This window comes from Culex quinquefasciatus, chromosome 2, assembly GCF_015732765.1.
Source record: "Culex quinquefasciatus strain JHB chromosome 2, VPISU_Cqui_1.0_pri_paternal, whole genome shotgun sequence".
In the NCBI taxonomy this organism is placed as follows: Eukaryota; Metazoa; Arthropoda; class Insecta; order Diptera; family Culicidae; genus Culex; species Culex quinquefasciatus.
The window spans coordinates 61,843,679-61,860,531 of record NC_051862.1 but is presented as its reverse complement, the minus strand read 5'-3'; the positions used below and the strand labels follow the sequence as shown (position 1 = coordinate 61,860,531).

The 16,853-nt window shown below is 34.9% G+C and overlaps 1 long non-coding RNA gene across 1 annotated transcript; it reads left to right on the top strand.

Moving 5' to 3' along the window:
• Positions 1-5,759: 5,759 nt before the first annotated feature.
• Positions 5,760-6,084, top strand: LOC119768062. Its single transcript, XR_005277885.1, has 2 exons — positions 5,760-5,881; positions 6,003-6,084. It is a non-coding gene; the product is annotated as an uncharacterized LOC119768062 (long non-coding RNA).
• The last annotated feature ends 10,769 nt before the right edge of the window (positions 6,085-16,853 follow it).

Genomic DNA, 16,853 nt, shown 5'->3' with positions numbered 1-16,853 from the left:
TGTCTGGGGAATCAATTCCTACTATCGGTTTTTGAAAATTTTGACGTTTAGACCACTTAAAAAAACAGGTTTAGCAAATAATTATTTTTTTTCAGGAGAGACATACCATCCTGCATTTTTCGTGAGGCTCCTCAAAATTTTGAACGAAAAAAAATCGTGACATCACCTTAAAATTTCACTTTTAAACTTAAAAATAGAAAAATCTCATAGAAATGGCGTGTATTTTTCTTCCATTGTATTTTTTTCGGAAAGCCCGTCAAATTTCCTACAAGTTTGTTTTTGACCACTTTTTGATACGATGCAACGGCTTCGAGATACAGCAATTTTTAAATTACGAAATACGAAAATATTTAAATAACTTACGCCCTTCTCAAATGTCATTATCGAGTGCAACTGGCTCCATATACACAAAAATGGCTTATATAGGCCTAGGATAACATGTCCAAAAAGTTTCATTGAAATCGGAGAGGGTCGGGTACAAAAGTACCAGAAAAATTCCTGATTTGAGCTGGAATTGCTCTATGTAGTTAAAATTTTGAAAATTGGTTATTTATTTATTGGTTATTTGTTTAAAGAAAATTTATCATTTTTATATTATACAAGCCTTACCCGACAAACTTAGTTTTGCCTTTTTTCGTTTGTTGACTTTTTTGATTTTTTTTGCTTATTCAGCCTCCTGTGATCAAAATATGATTTTACGTAACTTTCTCCATACAATTTGTCAATGCTCCGGAATCGGTTCCAGAGTGGCCAAAGTGTCAATTAGTTAGCGTAAGATCCTTCCTTGGGCTTATACGAACCCAACGCAACAAAGAACACCTCGATCCGACGCTCCGTATTGAACTGATTCGCGTTCGAACAAAACCGTCGAATTTTTTTTATATATATAGATATATATATAGATAGATTTCATTTACTTAATTCTCGTGTAAGAAAAAAAGGAGAACCATAACACCCCCCCCCCCCTTCGTGGACAATTGTCCATACAAAAAAAAGTTTTTGTATGGAGCGTGGACAATCACCCAACCACAACCCCCTGCCCCTCCCCCTAAGGTGTCCACGTTGTTTATGGATGGTCCCCACGCAAAAAATACATATTTTTTATTGAACAAAACATAATAAACATAATTGCGAAATAATTAAAATAAAATGATTAAATTACAAATTTGATTTTTAGTAGAAAATAAAACGAAGCCAAACATTGGATCGCTTCCACTGGCGATCACTAGCGCGGCATCGCTTACACACCGTGATCGTCGTCATTCTAGCGTTAAACCTTAAACAGCACGTTATTTTTTATCACTATTAATTGTGGCTGATTCATGGAAGAGGGCCCTCAAAATGCTGGACGACGACAATGATGTGGTCGCGGTTTATGTTTTTCGAAGTCTAGCCAAGCGTTTAGTAAGGTTGACCGCTGAGTGACACGAAATTATACAAGATTCAGACAAATGCCCACCATGGTACTAAAATTAGGACAGGTTTGTAGTTACAGCTGATTGTCATAAGCGGCTCATCATAAGAGCAGATTGCAAACAATGCTTCAACCCTGTGTTGCCAACCCGCGAAAGCCAACACTCCAACCAACCGAGGCGCTTCGAGTGAGTTTTAATTGACGATACTTAAAAGAACCCCCTTTTGAGCTCGACCAGCGAACCCGCAACTAAGCCCTCGTCCACCGGGCAGGTGTGCTTACCGGACCCTCAGCGCCTGGCCAGTACTCCGGGATTTGAGCAATCCCGCGCGCGCGAGAGACCGCATTTCAACACTTTATGGACGCACGGATCGTAATTTTTCAAGTGGCTCTTCAAACCGCCGCGCCGTACGCAGAACTTTTGTACCAGGCAGCATCGCGACCAGCTCGACGAGGAGTGCGATACCTTTCCACATGATGCATAATCACAAACGACTCGCAGGTATCGCGGCAATGAGCTGGCAAAGTCTTTTCAACTCCAGAGCGCTACGCTACGTCTGGGTGTGGACGGGGCGCGTTGAGTAGAGAGGGACGCGCAAGAATTTACCGGGACATCTGGAGCACGTACAAATGCGTTTTTTCAGCTGCCACTTACCGGTTTTATTTTCGGCTGGCTGCCATACGGAAACCTCGATGTATGCTTTGCGCTTGAAATGTTGGCTACCGTGCAGCTCCTGAGCTAGTGGGGATTGTACAATTTGAGTAAAAGTAGAAATAATTTCTGTTATTTAAAATAAATAAACTATGTACCAGAGCTGAAATCAATGCTATAAAGCATTTTATGTTTTTGTTTGATGCTACTTTTCTGAACTTAACCTGGACCTGGCGATCCATCTTTGAAGTTTAAATAGGATTTAAACCCTGTAAAATCTGATCCAGCTATTATGCTTTTTTATGTACCTTAACGATTTATGGACTTTGCCAAAAACTTACGAGCTCATAGTTTGTGTTCGAGAGAGCTACTCTGCCAAAGAATACAAACAGATTCTTTCTCTCCCTTCAAAACTCCAACCATTTCTAACATTCAATCAACGAAATGTTGTCGAAAGAATTTAACAATTTTATTTTATTATTTTCAATCACATATTTATTAAATTTAAAGAATCAGTATTTAATTCACATTTTGAAAATAATTACAATTTCATTTTGTACATTCCAAAAATTTCTGGTTCACACGAAATTAGAGGTTTATAAAAAAAGATCGGCTCTTTCACTCTTTTTCAAAATTTTGTTAAATAGGCTATTTTCAAGAATGATGTGATTTTTAAGTTTTTTTTCATTATGGGATTTGTTCAAATAATTTGAAAAAAAAAAAAAACTAAAAACTAGAAAATGCGCATGAGAACCAACCAAATTTCTGGTCTTTTTTCAAGATTTTTACTCAAAACTAAACGTTTGAATAATTAAATGGTACTCACACTTAAATCTAGGATTTTGGAGAAATTTGCTCTTTATTTTATAAAATTGCGTTTATTATTGCCAAAATTGAAATGATTAAATTTATGTTCGGGTAATACTTCAATTTACGATCAGTTGTACCATGATTTTTTTTTGTTTTTTTACAAAATCATTAGCTTTGGATTTTTAAGAAAATTAGGAAACTGAAAAAAACCTGAAAAGTGGGCCTACCGTCGCAACATTTAAAAAACTGACTTCGGAATCGTTAATAGGGATATTATATTTAACCATTGTTAAAGTTTTAATGTTTTGAAATAAAATGTTACAGTAAATTTGTGATTTTCTTTTAGCCTGAATGAAATGTTTTCTTTTATTAAGACATCAAAATTTAGCTAGTTTTCGTTCAAATGAGTAAATATTGTTTTCCTAAAGTGATAAAAAACTGCAGTTTGACAAATAATTTTGAATCAATTTAAGCCATTACATAATTATTAATTTTCTGTACATTTAAGATAATGAACATTATGAATAAAAATCTGGAACTGAAATTATTACACTTTTATACAATTGCAATATCTTATGAAAAAAAAAATTTACTTAAAATTGTAAAAGATATTTTTTTGCAATTTTGTAAAATAGGGCTTGATTATAAAACTTTAAAATTGTGAATATATTTTTATTCTAAAAATTTAAAACTTTCTCAACAAATTCATTTTTTAACTGAAGTTTTAAAAGATAACTTTTATTTATTTTATAATTTTTTGGCTTGATTTTAAAAGTTTGGAATAAAGATTTATTATTTTGAAGTTTGATAAATTTAACAATAATTTCAATTCTAAACCGAACCGAATTCTTTGCCGATTTTCTTTGTCTTTCCAGCAGCTTTTTATTTGATATTCAGTGCCTTAAAGAAAAACTAACTTAATCCACCTACGTGGTTGATGCCTGCCTCACTTTTTACCAACAATGGGTAATATGAGTGGTTTGGACACATTATTCAGCTATTTTTTTTTTAGATCCAGAAAAATATGTACACACATATAACTTCAGTAATCATAACTCGAGACAAGGTTGCCAGATCAACAATGTTGTGAGCTCGTTAGAAAGGTTTTTTGATAACCTAACCAACGATGGGTTGGATGATGGATCCGGACATAGTTTACATACATTTAAGTGAGATCCGGCTACAAAAAAGTACATAAATATTACTTATGTGGCCATATCTCGAGACAGGGTTGCCAGATATTCAATGTTTTGGACTCGTTGGAAAGCGTTTTCGATTACCTAACCAACGATGGGTTGAATGGTTGATCCGGACATAGTTTACATACATTTAAGTGGGATCCGGCTTCAAAAAAGTGCATCAATATCACTTATGTGGCCATATCTCGAGACAGGGTTGCCAGATCTTCAATGTTTTGGACTCGTTGGAAAGGTTTTTTGATAACCTAACCAACGATGGGTCGGATGGTGGATCCGGACATAGTTTACATACATTTAAGTGAGATCCGGCTTCCAAAAAGTACATAAATATTACTTATGTGGCCATATCTCGAGACAGGGTTGCCAGATATTCAATGTTTTGGACTCGTTGGAAAGCGTTTTCGATTACCTAACCAACGATGGGTTGAATGGTTGATCCGGACATAGTTTACATACATTTAAGTGAGATCCGGCTTCCAAAAAGTAAATAAATATTACTTAAAAGGCCATATCTCGAGACAGGGTTGCCAGATCTTCAATGTTTTGGACTCGTTGGAAAGGTTTTTTGATAACCTAACCAACGATGGGTCGGATGGTGGATCCGGACATAGTTTACATACATTTAAGTGGGATCCGGCTTCAAAAAAGTGCATCAATATCACTTATGTGGCCATATCTCGAGACAGGGTTGTCAGATCTTCAATGTTTTAGACTCGTTGGAAAGGTTTTTTGATACCTAATCAACGATGGGTTGGATGGTGGATCCGGACATAGTTTACATACATTTAAGTGGGATCCGGCTTCAAAAAAGTGCATCAATATCACTTATGTGGCCATATCTCGAGACAGGGTTGCCAGATCTTCAATGTTTTGGACTCGTTGGAAAGGTTTTTTGATAACCTAACCAACGATGGGTCGGATGGTGGATCCGGACATAGTTTACATACATTTAAGTGGGATCCGGCTTCCAAAAACTACATAAATATTACTTAAGTGGCTATATCTCGAGACAGGGTTGCCAGATCTTCAATGTTTTGAACTCGTTGGAAAGGTCTTTTGATTACCTAACCAACGATGGGTTGGATGATGGATCCGGACATAGTTTTCATGCATATAAGTGAGATCCGGATAAATGTGAAAACACATTTTTATACACGGAGAGACTGTGCCCAGAAATTTTAACAATTAAAATTGTTGATTTTACTTTCGTAAATTTTAACAAAAACGTACTTGTTACTGCCAATATTCCGTTAAAATAACTAAAATTCAGTAATAATTTAATAACCTGTTTGTTGAAAATGCTAGAGGCAAAAAGCTAACAGATTTCCCGAACTCGAATGAACGTGCTCGACTGTTAGCTTTGGTTTTAGGAAAATCAAAAATTTTGTTGGTTGAATATAATTAACAATTGGTTGAATATTTAAAAGATGAACTTAGGTTTGTTTACGTCTGTCATTTGAAGTCAGGATTCGAACGAGAGCAGTCGATTTGTTGAGTTTGTGTTGTTAATTATGAAGTGAGAGGATGTGAAAGGTGAAAATTACACTATTTGATTAATGTTGAAGTGGCAAATCAAAGTGTTGCAACTGGGGAGGTGGAATTGGTGAGTAGATTTGTTGATGATTTCTTTGCAGGTGATAAACTATGAAAAGCATAAGGGCGACCTTCGCCATGAGGACCTCTAATGCGAGGGGACTTTATGATAATGTTTGGAGGAAAGAGAGGGGCAGTGGAAGGAAGAGGCGGACCAACTCTTGCACGACAATACTTGCACGGGCAAATTTAACAAAATGTTGGTTAATCTAAGTAAGTATGGGTTTAATTTTACACAACAATTCATCTATTGTGATTTTAATTAGAAAACTGGATCATCAGGAACCTTCGTGCTTACGATGGATACAATTTAAATGAACCATTATTTTTTCAGAATCATCAACCATAACATACATGGAAATGCGTACACATTATATCAAAATAAAAATTCGATGGTGGGAAATGTCTAAAAAAAATAAAATTTATAAAAGATATTCAAAAGAAGATATTAATATTTTAAAAATGCTGTTGAAAAAGACTGCTCAATAAACTGGTGAGTAAAACTCAAAGTATTGTTCTCAGGAATCGGAGTACGTTGAATAAATTGAATCAAATGCAATGAAAGTGTGTTGCCAAAAGAAGTTGTTTAATTAGTGCAAACTTGGTAAGTAGCATTATTGATATTTCTTGTTAATAATAACATTTATTTACGTTCCTTTTATCAGTTTAGAGCCAAATTTTTTTTTTATTAGATTAATAATAAATTTCATATGTCTATTTGCAGTAAAAGGTTCGCCTTGGTGTAAATTGTGTGTCCAACCACAAGAAAAATAACTAAACATGAGACCGTTGTAGATGATGACGACTTATCGGATGATTTCACAGTGATGGTAAGTGAATACAACACTTAATTGTATACAACATAATAAAAAAAATAAGCTTAAAACTTGGTGAAAATTTTACTCGGTTTCTACTTTTAAGGAATTTGCGAGAAATTAAACATCTTTTTTGAACATTTTTAACAAAAATTGTAAAATACTTTTTTTTATTATATATTTTTTAAACATTAATCAAACTTAACATGTTTTATAATAACAATTAAAAAAATACAAATAATACAAGTACAACAAATTAATTTGTGAGGCATTATTACAAAATTAACTGCAAATTCAATAAAAATATTGCTAACAACAGCTAATTACTGACTACATGTACGAATATTTTTCTGTATTCAAGTAAGACATTTGTTAAAAATATAGCTAGAAATTCGGCCCAGCCTGTATCGTTAAATAATTAAAGAAAATATATATAGACACTGACATAAATTATGTTTCAATAAGAAATGTTTTGTTACAAACCACTAATAATTTGCTGCATGCAAACATATTTCAGTTGATACAACGAAAAAAAAGTTAAAAAATAGTTGAAAAATATTGTCCAGCCTGTTTTTTATAGAATATTTAACAATATTTCAGCTGAAAACAAAAAAAAAATAGTTAATTTTCTGAAAAAAAATATTCTAGCAGTCGACTGCTAGAATTTTTTTTCGGTCATTTAACCAACAAAAATGGCAATTCTAACTATTTTTTAGTTACTTTTACCTACTGGTGGTCAGCAATTTCGAGTTAACAAAATCAACAATCGATTGTTGAAAAAAAGCTGTGTAAAAAATTAACCCATACTTTTAGTTAAATTAACCAAGAATTTCTTAGATTTGCCCTGGCCGGTCTCTCCGTGTATATAACTTTTGAACTACTTATCGAAACTTCAAACAATTCAATAGCGATGTATGGGACCCTTAACCAAGTCGAATGCAACCTGTTTGATCAAAATCGGTCCAGCCAGTGCTGAGAAAACAAGAATTTTTAACACATACATACATACACACACACACACATACACACACACATACATTTGTTCAGTTTTCGATTCTGAGTCGATAGGTATACATGAATATAGGTCTACGAGCTGTTTTTCAAAAGTTCAATTTTCGAGCAGGATTATAGCCTTACCTCAGTGAGGAAGGAAAAACGGCAAAGAACTTTTTAAGCTGTTCGAAAAAAATATTTTCATAAACCTTTAAATTAACAAAAAATCTGCATGGATTTCAACTTTTAACGCTATATTTTATCGAAAAAATAGGTTTCTTTTCGAATGCGAACTTATTTTTTTTTACTGAGCATTTTATTATATATATTTTACTTTTTGGGAAAAAAGGTTTTTGGAACATTTACTTTTGGTTGAAAAAACATTTAAATTCAATTTAGCTTGAATAATTAGTATTTTATAGAATATAGTTTATTATCTGCACGGAGAAAAAAGAGTTCCCAAAATCGTGAACGAGCGTTCATGAAAATGGGAACCTCGAACAAAGTGTTCAAATTCCATGGTACGATTTTGAAAAACGTACCATGAAATTTGAACACTTTGTTCGTGGTTCCCATTTTCATGAACGCTTGTTCACGATTTTGGGAACTCTTTTTTCTCCGTGTGAATTGTCAACATAACATACAATTTTGTTGATAACACAAAACCGATAAAAAAAATTCTGTCAAATAAACGCTTTCCGAGTTTCAGATTTTCTAATATTTATATACCATTTCTGAATGGACATCTGCCAAAATAGTATGTATGCCTTCTTTGGTCGTAGCGAAGCCCTTCAACAAATTTCTTCGAATTATAAAACTGCAAGTATTTTCAAATACCGGTTTTCGTGGAGATTACTTTCAGGCAACGTTTAGCAAATTTTCATTCTGTGCCGCTGTTAGTATTAAAATAACTGAAAATAAATAGCTAAAAACGTTTTATTTTCGAAATTTCAATTTATCTAAAAAGAGTAAGACTTCATTTGAATGAAAGTTACTTTCCCTCGCTCGGGTCAAATCAACTTGAAAATGCAACCATCGAGAGCGTTTATTTTTTAATTTGCTGTGGAATGAGGTGGGCTGGGCTGCATTCAGAAGAGCCAACGCATTCCGGGAACAAGAAGTTACCCGTGAAGTTAGTCGGTGATTTGGCTGGCGCAAACACCATACCTGCACGCTGTCTCCAATTTTCCATATCACACACACGTCCAAAAAGGCCGCCCTTCTAACTGACAGACCGACTGAGGAGTGCGCGACAGTCAACCACTGATTGATGTTTCAAAATTAGAGGCGGATGTTTTTGGAAGCCGCCGCCGAAACGCTGATCGTAAGTTACAACCGTGTCAGCTGCTGCCGTCGTCGCTAAAGGTCAATGATTTGCTACACGAGCTACTAAAACACGGTGTACAGAGGAAAAGAAGAGGGACGACCGAATTACGACCAATGTTAGACACAGTCAACTAGAGAAGGTATTTGGAATGATGGGCCACGCGCGCTTCTATATTTATTCATTAACGGTGTTTGTTATTGCCACTGGAATGAGCAATCAACCCGGCAAATGCAATGTCGGCAACTTTGTTAAATTTTGGACCGTTTTGGAGGGCCCGGCCGGGCAGGCGTGCCGAGATTCCATCGGTTAGCAGAAATGTTGTTGCATACAACAGTACTACAATGCTGGCTAGTAAATAAAAAAAAACTGACGCATTAATAGAACAATTTAAATCAGCAAATTCGTGATATTGTTAAAACTATTTGAAGATATTCATTGAACTCAAGCTATCGTATTTGACTTTTAATAAATTGTAAAAAACAGTTTAAATATTCAAATAAAGCCAATTTCCAGAAATTGGGGCGAATTGCTGTCATGAACTTTTAAAGTAATTTTGTTTTCCATTCTAAGATGAAAACAAAAAATCACATCAAATGAATTCTTCATAATGTTACCATTCATCATCACTCTCCCAGGCCGTACCTTCCTAGAAGCCGCTGATCAGCTTCTTCTCATAACAATCACATCCGGTCTAAAAATGCATCATCGCGAGTCTTTCACAGATAACGAGAAGCTGCAATGGGATCGCACTCGTTCAGTTCTCACGATTTTTGCACATTCAAACAAAACTGCAATAATAATGCTGAAGATGATGATGGAGGGATGCCCCAGATTGTAAGCAATCTGCTATGCAAACAACGAACGCCAGTTTGAGTTCAAATCATTTGGTATGCCTACAGCATCGTATTCGCGCGAGCACAACAGGTCAAGATCTTTCCGTTGTCTATCTCAATTGTTGAACAAACATTCCGGCAGTGCAAGGAACATCGGAGAGCATCAACCTACCACTTTGGTTGAAGCGTGCACTGTGAGAAAGTTACGTGGTTTTCGTGTATTTTTTTATTTACATGTTGTTTTTAAACTGATTATTTGTTTAATAAATCAACTTGTTTCTTATGAAATAGATTAAAATACTTTTTTCACAGTTCTCTTTACTTGAACATTCTTTGTACTCTTTACCACCCGCAATTCGAACTTCTTGGGCTTTTTACCTGGTGTAGTTTCACATGAGATATGATTACCATCAATTTCTATCGAATTTGTAATTTTCAGCATCCATCATTCGCCTTTGTTGCCATAGCACAAAAAACTCAAGATCATGCAACTTTGCTGCAGTCCTCCTCCAACGCGCGAACTCCACATCAAGCTCTTGTTAAGACCTCCCCTAATGCAACTCTCAGCGGTCGCCGGGGCATCCCCATTATGCTTAGTCCTGCTGTTGTTGCTGTTCAGGTTCTTGCCAGCATAAATTCGCGAAATTCGCAGAGTCAAGGCGAGGTGTGTGTGTGTGTGTGTCTTTGCCAGTTCCAGCTGCCATAACAACCGCGAACAAGAGGGCAGACGGTGGAATACCTACCAGTTAGTAGAGCTGGCAGCAATGTGGTCAACGAGGTATTTTTCACCGACGAGCTTTTTGGCCCGAAAACATGCACTTGCTCATTAGAAACCGCCCCACACGCCGCCGCCGCCGGACGATTAGTGGTAGTGGTGGCAGATTTGAGAGAAGTTTCTTATTGATTATTCATAGAATTTTTGTTTGTTTTTAATTATTAGGCCGTTGTAAATATTTTTCAAAGGTCAGTTTTCAAATCAAGCCGAAAAACCAGAAGTCAATAAACTTTTGATTAAAAAAACTCTAATATGTTAATGGAAATAAAAGTCTAATCAACTGAAAATTCAAATGCATATTCCTGCGATGATCATATTTAGCATTTTAAACACGTTTAGAAATATTTTGAATTTTGTATTTTTTATTATTAGGACTATTCATATATCAGCAACAAACGGTAGGAACAATAATGCCAAAAAAAGAAGAGAATTTTCTAAGCTCTTTAAATATATGTTTTAGAGATGAACGAGAATGAACAGCATTTGAAAAAAGAGAATATTGCAGAAAAATTAAGCCCATAAATGGCTTTAACTAAAAAACAATGCATTATCGAAAAAAAAATGGTGATTCCATATTCAATTTTACATTCAAAAATGAAACGTTTGGATGTTTTTCAGGGTTTTTTTTCGATACTGTTAAAAAAATCACTATTTAAATATAAATCAGTGAGCAGAGCAGATTCATTATACAAAGCCTTCTACTGACAATGAATTATGAGACATCAAATCTGTCAGAAAATCCCTTCTCAACACAGCAAATAAAGTAGTACCTAATCCAGCTGCGTGTAAAAGGCCTGGGTATAAAATAAAAATTGCATTATTTTATGCAATTTTATGTGATTTTACACTCTGAAATATGTAGCCCATCAGTCTGTGAAACCTACTTGACCGAAATGTCAAGCGCATATATGTGTTTATCCTTTCCATTCTTCATCGGTCTAATGGCCGAGTGGGCTAAGGCGCCAGTCCTTACTGTTGGTGCTGGGTTTGAATCCCATCGGTTGCAACTTTTTTTTGTGTTTGCAAAAATTGTAGATGCAGTGTGTAATATTAATTGTTTATTTTGACGAAGGTGATGTGCATGCTTTTGCATGCGATTTTACCATCGGATTTTTTGCTGTGAAGATAAAGACTTTCAAATATTTCCATAGCATTATCCTATGGACAGCCTTCAAATTAGTATTGAAACTTGTATGGAGTAACCATTGACGCAAAATGGTTTATTTTGACCTTTGGAATGGATCTAACATATTAATTATTAATTCAGATTTGGAGTGTTGTTAACTTTAAGATATTATAAAAACATTTTTTTTCAATTTTGCAGTGGAAGAGGGTTGAACACAATCACTTGAACTTTTTTAATGCAAGACTAGATTTTTGTACAAAATAAATTCATTTTAAAAATATAGAAACAATTGGAAAATAAAAATAAACATTTCTTGACAATTAATTTGAGACAAATAGTTGCCGAAATTTCATGGGTTGTGAATTAATGTTTTTTATTTCTCTAGATATAGATTTCAAATATTTATATTTCCATTTTGAATAATCATCCTGAAGAATTTGAGATTTGAATGAAAACTATTGTTGTTGTTTAAAATAGAAGTTTATACAACAAGTTGCAGAATGATGTTTTTTTCAGCTCGAGTCGTACATTAATTTACAAATACGACAAATTTTAACTCTTTTGAATTTCATTTTAACTATCGGAAAATTATTTTTTATGGCCGCAAACTTTGGGAAAATTTTGATCAATTTAGCCAAGGACATTATTTTGGACATGAAATACCAAATCTATTTTTTAAAATAAAAAAAAAATCATTAAGGTGGATTTTTTAAATTATTGACTTTAAAGTGACCATTACGCATTTTGGTATTAATTTTTATCTCTAATCTAATCTAATCGAACACAAGCGCAGCCAGTCCGAAGATAGCATCCGGGAAGAACTTATGGTTAGATTACGCCTCAAGTTCCTTCTTGTCATTATTAATGATTGCAGTACTTTCGAGAACCCCCCGAAGTGTATTACACTCTTTAAAGCGGCCCGGCCTACTGCGTTGCATTAAGCGCATGAGACCGATTCTATGAACGGATCCCACATTTCATAGAACCATCAGGGGAAGAAGAAGAAGCCGGGTACATACCGTACCAACCGGTTCGAGTTATTTATAGATTATAATGGTGTGTGGTGTGTAGGGGAATCGTTGGGGAAGGGATTGTTGATTGTCGACTCTCTGGCTGTCGATCTTCTCGATATCAATATTGCTCCATGTACCGATGAATTCTTCAGTCCCTTCAAACTGCATACTTTGATTCTCTTCATTCCTCAATATTTTCTCTTGCTTGAAGGATCTCTTCCTCGACGGTCCTTTGGATTCTTTTTGCTTTAGAAAACCATTTCGGTTGTCAATAATTTCACTTTCTCATGGCATGCATAGACATTTTTCGTAGAGAAACGAAGCTTTGAAGGGTGTTTGACATTTGTTTGTTTTTGTTTGCTGGACGTTGCCATGATTCTCTTCCATAGCTGGTTATCAAGAAAAAATTAATTTCAATCGAGTCATCATTTTGCATCGTTCTGTAAACTGATGCTTCTCTTCCTCGACGGTCCCTTGGATATTGACAACCAGAGAGTCGACTGTATATAGTAAATGACCTTGTGACATTATTTCACCACTACGGATTAATTCACTCAAGGAGAAATAATCCTTAGGTGGCCGAATGGCTAGAGCTTCCGACTTCCAATCCAAAGATGTGAGTTCGAATCTCACCTGATTCTATGAGTTTTTTTGTTCATATTCAAAGTTCATTTACAGTCGAAAAATTTCAAGGAGACCGGTCGGGAATCGAACCCTGAACCTTCCGCGTATGAGGCGGGAGCCGTAGCCATTAAGCCACGGGCCGGTCTGCATTTTGGTATTAATTTTGATTTGGGTAAATATGGCCGGAACAATGCGAAAATTTTGACCAATTTGGTCAAGGCCATAAAATGTGGTCTTTGTATCAAAACTTTTTTATAAAGTGAAACATTTCAAAGTTGATTCTTTAAATTATTGATATTGGAATATTCTTCTAATTATTGGTATATCAATATTTAATAAAATCCAACAGTTCGGTCGAAAATTTTGTGCATAACGAATTTTTTTTATCGCTAGAATTTTTAAACTTTTTCGTTATTTGCTCAATTGGATATTTTACCAGGTTTCTGTTTAATTTTACATTTTTTTTTCAAATGTCGAACAATATTTTTAAGCCGTCAGGCAATGTTTACTGATTTTATTCAGCATTTGAAAATATGTAATATTTGATTGGAACTAAGCAATTATATTAAAATTTTATGATTAGCAAAAATGTAAAAATAAAGTAATAATTTTAATTAATATTCATGTAATGTAAACCTAATAATAGGGAATCCATTTCAAAATCTGTTTTTTACTAGTGCAAAAGACATATCTTAACAATATATATAAATTGAGCTATCGGGAACATTTTTTTTCTCTGTTATCGAATTCTCCTCAAATATTTTATTGTTATAGCAGAATGAGTTTTTTTTAAACAAATCTTTGTTATTATTTTCCAGTTATTTTTACCTGTTCGGGATGAGTGATATAATGATATAACAGGAAAAGTAAGTTTTTTTAGCAATAGTGATTTCAAATATGTTGTAACATGTTTCAACCTATATTCTTTATTTGTTGATTACCGCTGTATCTTTAAGACTTTTCAAATTTGAATAGTTGATAGCCTATTAAATGATATGATGCATTTTTTCATTATTTCGTCACCGCCATATTGGCCGCCATCTTGGATTTACGTTGTTTAAATCACTTATACAATCAAAATTTAGGCCAAGAAAAAAAAATCGTGATCCGAAGTTTCGATTATCATTATCCGAAGTGAAATTTTCCCGAGGCCTTCGGATAATCAAGTCTGGACTGTATTCGGAAAGAAAAAATTAGCATGGACCTACATTGGTTTTGTATCTAGAATATTTTGAACAATTTAAAATTCATGTTGCTAACATTTTGTTTTAATGCATTAATTTGTAGATTCCGTCATACTTATTTGAACACCCGTTTTTAATAACTTATTTGCCATTCCACCCGGCAACACTGGTCACATTTTTCAAGAACCACTACCAACTACAAGACTACACAGGAAGCGGACCACCAAAGGTGTGTACCAATGCCGGACGGACGGATGGATGGAGCGTCTCTCGCGGAGACCTGCGGCCGGTTGGACGCGCGCGCAAACTGTGCTGTTCAAAAACGAGAAGATCACTTCATCATATTTATTTTTGTGCGCGCTCGTCGAGTGAGTTGAGAAAAAACAACAAACCCCGGCACCAGCACACCAGCAGGTCCCACGGGATCAACTCAAGAGTACACACGTGTGGAGGAAGGGGGGTTCCTTGGGGGAAAAGCCGCACTAAAGAAAACAATATTATTATCCAACATCGGCAAAAATCTCTGGGAAAGGAATGACGTTGGAGCGCTCATGATGGCCATCATGTCCCTTAGAAGAAGATTAGAAGCCCCAACGGAATTGCCGAAAAAAGTTAGAGGTCGACGGTGGAACCAAGAGAAGAAACAAACCGCGACCAGGGCCAAAAACAATGGAGTTGGTGGTGCTAAAGTTTAACGTTCATTAAACTTGCGATGGAATTGTTGGTTATTTTTAGTACACAGGTTTGTTTGGTTAGGGCTAAATGAGGGTTGCTCAGCAATTATGGTGTACCAACAGTAAAAATAACATCAACGTTGCACATGGGAAGCAATGCGGATTATTTGGCCACTTTTTTACATAAATTGTAAATCCATGGATCCAACTCTCTAAATTTAAACTCTAAAGTACCTAATTTTGTCAAAGTTTAAAATGTTAATTTTAATCAAATTTTTTAGAACATTACACCCACAATGCAACTACCAGCACCGCCGAACTCCGCAACAATGTAAGGGGTCGAATTTCACTATCCGTTGAACTTGACTTCTTCCCCCGTCGCAACTTAATCGCCGGACACACAACATCATTGTTTCCCGCAGCCAGCGATTTTTGCATAAACATTGACTGAGCTAGCAGCACCAACGCGCAATGATGTTGTCCAACTTCAAGTTCACTTCCCCCGAAGAAGTGCTGCTTCTGCTGCTGGGCCGGTTGGTAATAAGAAATGGCTTTTGTTATTGGAAAGTGATTCTCGTTAGGTGGAGTGGCCATGGTGGTCATCGCTGGAATTGTCTGCGGCATGAGGGTAACATCGGGAACCGTAATCTATCGTGGGGTCAAGGCGCGTAAATCAAACGGGAATAGAAACCGAGGGTAGTTATTTGAATCGTCTGGTTGGGTAGGAAAAAAATCCGCTACAATTGGATAGTGGGAAGGTGGGCTTTGACCTTCGACAGCCCGTCTCGAGCTACGTTTCCGATGCGGGTTAGTTTCAGATTCAATACAGAATTATTTGAAAATGTCAAAAAGTGTTTTTCTTTTCATTCCTGTTTATTTTATAAAATAAATATTCTTTTTGGATACTCAAATTTATTGCAAGAAATTTCATTAAATTTTACCACATTATGTCTTAGGAAAACTGTAAAAACTTGATAAAACCTCACTTTTGGATGTTTCAAGAAGCATTTTTTTTTTGTTTTCAAATATGGAATGGAACAACGTTATGGTCCATCTTCAACGTATATGTTTACCAGAACCATGTCAAAATAGTAATTTATGCAACAAGTTGCAAAAAGATGATTTTTTTCAGCACGTGAAAATACTTACTTTTCCTGTCATTATTGAACGACGAAATAGCCTACTATTATGTACCAAAAATAACAGAATCGAATAGCAACACTTTTCAAAATAAATGCTAAAAAGTTCTACTTTTCAGCACTTGTTTCGAAAAGCAACACTTTTCAAAATTTTTTGATTTAAACGATATATTGACAATACATAACAATTTGACTTAAAATTTCACTCAATGGGTGTTTTTCAAAATTGCAAAAAATGTTGTATGGAACTCGTTGCAAAACTTGATTTTTTCAGCAATCTTCGTATTTATCCAACTCGGTGAACCTCGTTGGATAAATGTACGACTCGTGCTGAAAAAATCCTCTTTTTGCAACTTTTTGCATAAACTACTATTTTACGAGATTTTCATCAACTTTTTCCCTGAAAGTAAAAATAAATGTTTGACCTTTAAAAGTAAGCCAAAAACCAAAAACCTTTTTTCAGAAAGCATTTTTTCCTGATTCTGATGTTACTTTAAAAATTAATGCTAATTTGGTCTTTTAAACATCAAAATAATTCATACAACTTTTATTGTAGGAAAGGACGCAAAAACTCAGCAGTTTAATTATGAGATTCCAGTTATTTATCAAAACTGCCAATGTTTTAGCAAATTACAAAAATCTTTTTTTCTCTAAAAACTTTTTGATTTTTATTTCAAGAACT